Source organism: Carlito syrichta, unplaced genomic scaffold (genome assembly GCF_000164805.1).
Source record: "Carlito syrichta isolate Samal-C Ts95f unplaced genomic scaffold, Tarsius_syrichta-2.0.1 Scaffold312225, whole genome shotgun sequence".
Classification (NCBI taxonomy): Eukaryota; Metazoa; Chordata; class Mammalia; order Primates; family Tarsiidae; genus Carlito; species Carlito syrichta.
The window spans coordinates 431,958-441,054 of NW_007256321.1; the positions used below are offsets into that span (position 1 = coordinate 431,958).

The 9,097-nt window shown below is 53.3% G+C and overlaps 1 protein-coding gene across 1 annotated transcript in view; it reads left to right on the forward strand.

Moving 5' to 3' along the window:
- Nucleotides 1-4: 4 nt before the first annotated feature.
- Nucleotides 5-9,097, forward strand: part of PAK6 (p21 (RAC1) activated kinase 6) — a 41,459-nt gene continuing 32,366 nt past the window's right edge. Inside the window, exons 1-2 of the mRNA XM_008069842.2 lie at nucleotides 5-467; nucleotides 1,264-1,347. The gene's annotated coding sequence lies outside the window, so the exon portion shown is untranslated. The remainder of the gene's footprint in view (nucleotides 468-1,263; nucleotides 1,348-9,097) is intronic.

The window sequence follows — 9,097 nt, forward strand, 5'->3', positions numbered from 1 at the left end:
GCCCGCCGCCATCCAGGTGACTAAGCCGGCCCACTGGCACTGAGTCACCGCCCGCCCCGAGCTTTTCTGGCTTCTCCTTCGCATCCGATTATTTCGGGAGCTGGAAACTTGAGCTGCACCTGAGTCCCGCCCCTTCTTGCTCTCCCCTCCCTACCTCGGGCTCCAGGAAGATGGGAGTTGCTGTGAGTCTGCCGTCGCCCCCTAAGGATATGGAAGACGCTGCGGGGGCCAGCGGTGCCCGGGGGACGCCGGCAGCCCGCAGAGTGCCATCGCAGATATGGTGGTAGGCTACCCTGTGCCCTCCGGAGGTGTCAGGAGAGAAGGGGAGGCTTGTCCCAGCCGACTGGAGTCCTCCCGGGCTGGCTTTGAACTCACCTCCCGTGGGGATGTTTCTGTAAAGGAGTGGCTTCTAGGGTCGGAGTGGCATTGGGAGAGCGAGGCTGGATTGGCTTAGGCTGACCTGGCAGGTAGGTGGCTCTGCGCTGGGCGTGGACCCACGTGTGTGTGAGTGTGAGCGTGTGTAAGCCCGTGTGTGTGCCGTGTCCCTGCTGAGGAGAGCAGCTCGCAACAGCAGAGAGCTGGGTGGGGACTTGACAGCAGTTCGTTCTAATTGACGCTGGGTGGGCCCAGGCCCTGAGATGGGCACCGGGGAGAGGGGACGCTGGGCACGTGGTCTGAGCAGGGTGAGGAGCTGCTGCCAGCTCCGGCAGGCCCAAGCCTTCTCTGGGTCCACAGGACAGAGATGCAGCAAGATGCCAAGGTAGGGAGTAATGGGGTGGGGTGGGGGGGCTGGCCAAGCAGGCGAGCCAACCACCAGGAAGTCGGACAGCACATCAGCTGCCCCCTCTTTCTGGGCAGGTCTGGCTACCGAGGAAACAGCTTCCAAAAATCCTGGCACTGTCTTATGCAGGGCCAGTCAGCACACATGTGCCTCCTCTGCTGAGCTCACAGGGGAATGTTTGCTGAGAAAGGTGCTGGCCCAGACATGGCTGCCCTGTGGTCAGGACCCAGCAGTAGCCACCCTCGAGCCCCCGGCCCACATCAGGCATGCCCTGGTGTGTGTCAGGCAGAGGGGAGATGTCCCCAGCCTCCCCCACACAGCTGGCAGCCTCGCGGGCACACCGGTGAATAAGCTGCCGGAGGCTCTGTGCCCACAGAGGCAGGACGACACCAACCAGGAATCTTTGGGAGAAGAAGCTGGGTGAGAAAAGCACTGAGCCTTTCTTCTTCTTTTTCTTTTTTTTTTTTCCTTTTTGCCTGAAGGGAGCGCTGCTTCCTGGGTTAGAGACAAGCACCAGCCTGCAGTGGGAGAGCTTGAGGCCCAGCTGCCCAGAAGGAGCGGCCAAGGTAAGGTCCCCACTGCTGTTGTGCCCTCTGGCTTCCCAGATGAGGGACGGGGGTGCCCAGGTGTCGACGCTGCCCCCACCTGGGACAGGGAGGCTAATTCCAGGTTCCGTCACTGCTGTGGGTTCCTGGGCTAAGGAGCCCACTCCCTACCTGACCTCCCACCCCCTTTCCAGATTGATTTTGAAACAGTCCAATCCAAGCTGGCCTCTGGCTCCCTAGATAGAGCAAGAGATGCAGGTTTCTATTGTTCCTACATTTACTTCCTGCTGCTACTGGGCCAAGCCAGTGCCACCAGGTCACCCCTACATGAGGCCACTCTCACCTTACTGCCTCTGGGACATTCCCCATATGTATTCATCCCACAAATATTTATAGAGCATTGCTGGGTCCTCGGCTCCAAGTCACACCCTTTTGCTGAGTTTGACCTGGCACCGATTCTGACTCTGAAACTCAGCGTCAGACCAGGTTGAGGGGGCTGCCAGCTGATCACGGTCGCTCCTCACAGGCCTCAGCCTCCCCGCCTCTGCTTCAGGGTTAATGACCTGGTCAGCTCCAGGGACATCAGGCCCGGTGAGCTTGGGTTTAAAAAGTGCTGCACCCCACCAAGAAGCAGGTCTAATGCAGCACATCACCCAATTATTCTTTCTCTGGCATCATGTGCCATGGCCAGAGGTTTCTACATTTCTGTTTTGTTTTTTTTAATTGGAGTCTCACTCTGCAGCCCAGGCTGGAGTGCAGTGGCACGCTCATGGTCACTACAGCCTCCATCTGCTGAGCTCAGACGATCCTTCTGCTTCAGCCTTCCAAGTAGCTGGAACTACAGGCGTGTGCCACCACACCCGGCTAATTTTTTGATTTGTGGTAGAGACAAGGTCTTGCCAAGTTGCCCAGGCTAGTCTCGAACTCATGAGTTCAGGAAATCCTCTCACCTTGGCCTCCCAAAGTGCTGGGATCACAGGCATGAGCCACCGCACCTGGTGGTTTCTGCATTTCTGTTTGGGGGTCTTTCCTTAAGCTGGATCTGGTGGGAACCAGAATCCAGGAGTAGAGGATAAGCTCAAGTCTGTGTGGCTCCCTGGCCTGGTGGGCCTGGGACTCAGCCTTGTGGGAGCTCATATAGCTGGGATTGAGACCTTTGAGCCAAGCAAGGACTCCCCATCCATAAGCAGACTCCCCTGGCAGTGATCCTGGTACCAGGTTCAGGAATGGCATCTGGGAGCCTAGTGACAAGGGTTCCTTGTCAGGAGAGGGTTGACGCAGAAGAAAGCCTTCTGGAAGCACCTGATTTGGGTGGAAGCTCCATGAGCCTGAGAGTGCCACTGGTGGGACACCCAAGGACCACATAGCCCTTTCCGTGCCCCAAGGGCAGACTGACTCTTTGTGAGCTCTCTGATCTCTCCTGGACTTGCTAGGCACAGGGAGGAAACAGTGGATGGGGTCTCTATCCAGAGCAAAGCCCACTCTGCACACAACTCCTAAGGCTGACCAAGAATGCCCCCATCCTGGGAGACACGTGGGATCAGAGCCAGGAAGAGCCCATAGGTGTCTCTCATGCCTGGTTCCAGGGTGGGGCAGATGATCCAGCTGTGGGAGTATTTCCTGCTTCCTCTTAAAGGGTGACTCTGAGCCTCAGAGTCCTCCGTGTATGTAGAGCTGAGCAGGGGCTGTTGCCCCCCGGGGGTCAGATGGCAGAGACTGTTGAGCGCCAGCAAACTGCAGGCCAACAGGGTGGCAGCCAGCTAGCTGGGCCAGCAAAAATAGAGGCTATGGCAGAGGGGGCAGGAGAGGAAAAGTCTGCATGGGGTTTTAGGAGGGCTGCAGGAGGATTCTGGCTTTCTTACACCTGTCCACCTCTGTGGGAGGGCCCCTCTGCACAAGGTAATGGGCAGGGCTGGCCAGGGAAGAGGCTGAGACGTTGAGAGACTGCATTCCTTACCTGGATAGCCCTGAGACGTCCCTAGCGCACTGGGTCCTGGGTGCAGAAGGCAGGAAGGACTCATGGAAGGCTGTCCTGTAGCCCGAAGCAGAGTCTACCTGTAGGATGCTTCTTGCCAAGAGTGGGAAAACTGGAGATTTAGGAGCAGTCCCTAAAACTTGGGAACCAGGAAGGATGCCAGTAAACCTCATAAGCAGGCATTTTGCAACCCTCCCTCAGGCGTTTCAAGAAGAGAGCTCATTTCTGTGAGTCCACTTGGTAGAAGGAAGGGGGCTAGCCAGCAGGTTGGGGTACAGCCCAGAAACAGAAACTGCTGAGGCAGAGAGGGCTGTCAGCTTCTGAAGCCTGATGCAGGGAACTGCCTTCCCAGGAGACCCAACTACCCATCAGGGCTCTGCCCTCGGGCCCACAGGCTAAGGACAGAAGTGTGACAAGTGAGATAAAGGCAATCTTATCTCTTCCTGGCAAGATGTGAGATCCAGGCAGCTCCTTGTTCTGATGCACTAGTGCCCAGAAGAGCAGGTGAGGGACAGTGTTGATAAATCAACAGGACAGAGAACTCTTGCCCTGGGGAAGCTTATAGCCCTGCAACAGAGACATGAAGAAACTAACCCCACCAGAAACAAACTGGGCCACAGAGCCATAACTGGGTGGCTTCGTCCTTTTGCCCACTCTGGGCCCCAGCTCAGAGAATTTGTAAATTTACACCAATACTGGGCGATGGTCCTCACCATAGAACTTTATAAAGATGGACCAAAAAAATATCAGTCAAAGACTGGGCACAGTGGCTCACATCTGTAATCCCAGCACTTTGGTAGGGAGGTGAGAGGATTGCTGGAGTCCAGGAGTTGAAGACCAGCCTGGGCAACCTAGTGAGACTTCATATCTATAAAAAGGAAAAAAATATTAGCTGAGAGTGGTGGTGCATGCCTATAGTTCCAGCTACTGAGGAGACTGAGGCAGAAGGATCACCTGAGCCCAGGAGGTTGAGGCTGCAGTGAGCCATCATTGTGCCACTGCACTCCAGCCTGAGTGACAGGGTGAGATCCTGACTCAAAAAAAAGAAAACATACCAAATCAGTCGAGAGTGAAAAACAAAGGAAGAAGCAGCTTCAGTTATGTGCAGAAGGGGCATGCTCAGGGAGATAGATAAGTGCAAGAAGAAACAGGATGGTGACTGGTTCACAGTGCAGAGTCAGTCAGCCAGGTGAGTGTCAGACCCTGAGCTGTTTCCCCCTGGTGACTTGGGTAAGTTACTTCATGTCTCTAGATCTCAATTTCCTCTCCTGTCCAACAGAGGTAATTATAGTACTTATGAGATAGAGTTGTTGAGAGAATTAAATAAGATAATGAGTGAATGTTCTGAGCAGCTGGGCTGGCACATAAGTGTTCAGCAAAAGATAACTGTTATCATTGTGATGGTTATTAGTGTTGGAGGAACAAAGTACCAGGAGGGAGAGACCACACCTTATTCAGGGGAATCAGGAAAGGTTTCCTAGAAGAGGTGACTTTGGAGGAATTGTCCTCTGAAGGGAAACTAAAGCTCTCAGAATGCCCTAAAGCTGGGAAGAAATGCAATACCAAATCTATTTTTTCCCAAATAGCAAAGTTTTTGTCTACTGAGGTTCTCTAAGGAATTACTTGAGACAATTAAAAGTCCTTTCGCTTTCTAGGGTCTAGAGTTTGAGGTCTTGAAGACTTGAAGTGGGCTGCACCTAGTGAAGGGATCAAGGCCAGGTGTGGCCCTAGTCTCCCTCCTCTTTGGGCCTGGAACTTTGGTCACATAGGGCCAGGTGTGGCCCTAATTCTATGAGGAACTGTGCCCTAATGAGCTCCATCTAAAGCACAAACTTGGAGGGGCTACAGGAAGAGATGCCAGACTGGGGACCACCATGGGCTCCTTGACCCCTCTGGCAAGTGACTTGAAATGCCTAGTCATTGTAAGGCTCAGTCTCAGAGACTCTTTGTTTTTCCTACGAAAGGGATTTGTCTGTGAATTTAGAAAAGGCAATCCCAAATTCTGTTCACCTGAGAAAAACATGACAGGCTCTCATGTGCTGAGGAATTTACACGTGAGAAATCGGGCTCTCACAACTACACAAGAGGACGAATTCACCTCCGCCCCAGCAAAGGACACCCATGCTGGCCAGCATTTTCTATAAAACCTCATTATGACAAATGCAGAGACCCAAGTATTTACAGGATACTTCATGACCTTTGAACATCTGTGGGTTCTCTGTGGCAACCTGTTACCCCAAAGCACAGCCTCAGTCAGCAAATGCCAGCATCTCTTTGCCCAGGCGACTATCTGCTTGTAGTTGCCCACAGCCTCCTTGCATTCGCCTCCTCCCCTCCTCAGGGCCTCTGGCTAAGAGGGTGGAAGCCAGGCTATGTCGTTCATATACACTTAGGCCAGCCAGGACCTGTCAAGGGGTCCTCTGGCTGCCTAGGGAAGCAGGTACAGAAAACTCAGGTCAGCTGGTACGCTGTTCTGGTCTCTGATCCCAGTGCAGTGGGACCTGCCCACTCACCCCGGGGCAGATAGCAGCACGCCAGTCAAGGCCTCCTGTTGCCTGCCTGTAGGTGACCAGGGCTCCCAGAGGCTACAACCGCTGCAGAGTTAAAACCAGGAAGACTGGTTCAGCTTCCTGGCCTGGAGCGTCTCCAGCCTCCATTTTATTTCTTTTAGCCTCAGATGAGGTTCCATATGGAATTATGCAAGAAGGCATGGAGGGTGGAGGGAGCTAGGGGACCAGTTATGCCACAGTCTCCCTGCATGGTCAGAGCACAGTCCCAGGTGGCTGGGAGAGCTCAGAGGAAGAGGAGGCTGCCCTGGGGAAAGCCGGCCACCTCAGATTGCTATAGCGTATTCAAGCCAAAGAGAGTCTCCCAAGGATGTTTCATCCAACTCCATAGTTTTATGGAGGCTCAAAGAAGGAAAGTGGATCCTGAGATCCCACAGAGCCAGTTTCCAGTCCTGGGGTCCCCGACTTCCTGCCCAGGACTCTTGCTACTCAGCCTGCCTTTCCATCAGCAGCGACCCCAAAACAGTCTGTGCAGGAGCAGGTGGGAACCTCGGGGAAAACTGATGGCTTGAGAGAGGCTGCCTGTCCTAACACACCAGGAGGCTGGACAGCCCCCTCGCTCCTGTGTGGCCCTGCCATCCCACCTGCATCCTGCTCGGCACAGAACCTCAGCCCAGCCCACGTTGGCGAGTCAAGTGCTCCCCGAGGGTAAACTTTGCCCACGACACCCAGGCCACTCCTGGGGGCCAGGCCACCCCAACAAACAGATTATTCTAACTTGTGAATGGATTGACTCGAGTTCCATTTGTCCCGGGTAGTATCTTACATTGTGACTATAAGGCTCTTCATGTCTTAAGCTAAAGAAGGGAACCATGGTGAGAATGTCTAGAAATGAAAGACAGTTTCCGGGGCAGAAGGTGGGGGGGGGTACTCAAGGGAAACCCTTTACTTTGGGTGGTCTTTTCATCAGAATAGACTTTTGACCTCAGGCAGGCAATTACATGTTCAATGACCTTTGTCAGAGGTCAGTTACCAGGAGGAGGAGGCCTGTCACCTGTCACCAGGCCCAAGGTCAGTTCCCAGGAGGAGGAGGCCTGTCACCTGTCACCAGGCCCAAGCTGGACAAGAAGACTTTAATATTCCACTAGAGTGGATCTTGCTAGAAGAGGATGTGTCTGCGATCCAGAATGTTAGGGAGAGGTGGAGGTCTCAGACCTGGAGAGGGATGGAGCCAGGCCCAGGGCCGAGTGCAAGGCCAGGAGTGAGCAGGCATTTGGGGATCCTGAGAGAAGAGGATGGTCAGGACTGGAGGAGGAGCCGCCTCCCCGTGGTTCTAGCATCCTAGCAAGTGTGGCAGTGGTGTGACCAGGACCCTGCTATGTTCATTTGAATGTCCCAACCACCTCAACTGCCACAGTTAAGGGATTCTGTGAGGCATGTGCTGGAGACCTGGGGAAGGGAGGACCCCAAAGAGGCGTGGCAGCATAGCAGAGCCTGGCCACGTGGCAGTCAGACAGGTCATGCCTTCGAACACTGACCCAGGCCAGATGCAAAGGACCATGAGCTCTAGGGCTATCAGTGTTCCCAGGAGACCACACAGCCCAGAGCCTGTGACCTTTGTGCCTTTAGAGCTAAAGTGTTCTGCCCAAAGAGTTGGAGATAGGACAGCTAACATCCTGCTTCCTCAGACTCTTTCCTTGCCTTCCTCACCTAGTCAAGCACAGACCTTCCGCTCCCTCCACACTTACCAGTCCTTCTTGAAAGTCAGGTGCACAGTCATAGCCCTGCCCCAGCTTCAGACCATGGCAGCCATTAGAGGCTCAGAACAGAGAAGAAAAGACAATAAAGGATTTCCATTCAAGGAGCATCCAGCTGTTAGTTCTGCCAGCACAAATGCCAGCCAGAGAGCTAAACTGCCAGTGGAAGATATTTGGATGGAACTTTGGAGGCCATTAAGAGCAGGGGCTGCAAAGCTATTGTAGTGAGAAGATATTAAATGAATTTATCATGTCTCTAAAATGAGTGTCCTTAGCACCAAGGTGGCTCTTTCTGTTCCCCAGTCCTTCCCAGGGTAACTCAGTGCACAGACCCAGGTACCTGGGAAGGGTGCCACAGCCTGCACTCAAGAGGCTCATCCCAAATCACCAGGTCCCTTTGGGACTACCTGGCAAGTTTACCCAATGGTAATCCTATTCTCATTGGCATAGGAAGTCTAGTGCAGATGCAGACCTCGAGGAAAAAGCAGACGTTGAGAGGTTCGAGGTTCTGGGTGTGGTGGTTTCCCTCTGCTGAGGCCTAGGGTATCAGCAGGACACATCTGTCTGGCAGCCGGTCAGGGCACTCATGGACTTTCCCCAAACACCTAACTGGATCCCAGACAGTGCTATGGGAGTGGGGGGCGGGGGAGGCGCTGGGGTCCTCTTTCTGGGATCTGGAGTGGATAGACCTGTTGGGTTGATTTAGTGGCAGGTTGTAGCCTTGTCTTCTGGAAGAATCCTGAAATGCTGCTCTGTGGCACGCCAAACCAGGTTCTATTGCTTCTTGCTGCAGGTGTGAGCATGCATGGGGTGGGGGAGGGGAGCTTTCTCCTTGGTCCCTTCAGCAACTGTGAGAGCTGAGGGTTAAGAACCTCTCACCCTGTTTGGGGGTGCTGCTCCTCAAGACCCTGCGCCCCAGTTCTCTAGACCTCATCTTTTCACCACCTTCCCAAGGGAGAGGGGCACTCTTTCCTCCATTATATGAAGGGAGATCCCCCCAAAAACCCAGAATTTATTTATTAAAAATTGTGTATTTACTCTTATATGTTTAAACTTCAGTCACCTTCAAAGTATCTCTGTTGGATACAATACACCTATCGAGATGCTCTTTTCACTGCTCAAAACAGTTTTTGAACTCATCATTTGTGATGGCTTTTAGTGCTTCTGCCGTTTTTAATTTCATCTCTTTCACATCAGCAAAATGTTTCCCTTTGAGGATTTTTTTTTTTTACTCGGAGAAACAAAAAATAGTCACTCGGGGTGAGATCAGGTGAATAGGGAGGGTGGGGCAACAGGGGTCATGCCCTTTTTGGTCAAAAACTGCTGAACACTCAGCATGGTATGAACAGGTGGGTTTTTTTCTTTTTTCTTTTTTTGAGTCAGAGTCTTTGTCATCCAAGCTGGAGTGCAGTGGCACACTCATGGCCACCGCAGCTTCGACCTGCTGGGCTCAGACGATCCTTCTGCCTCAGCCTTCCAAGTAACTGGAACTACAGGTGTGTGCCACCATGCCCAGCTAATTTTTCTTGATT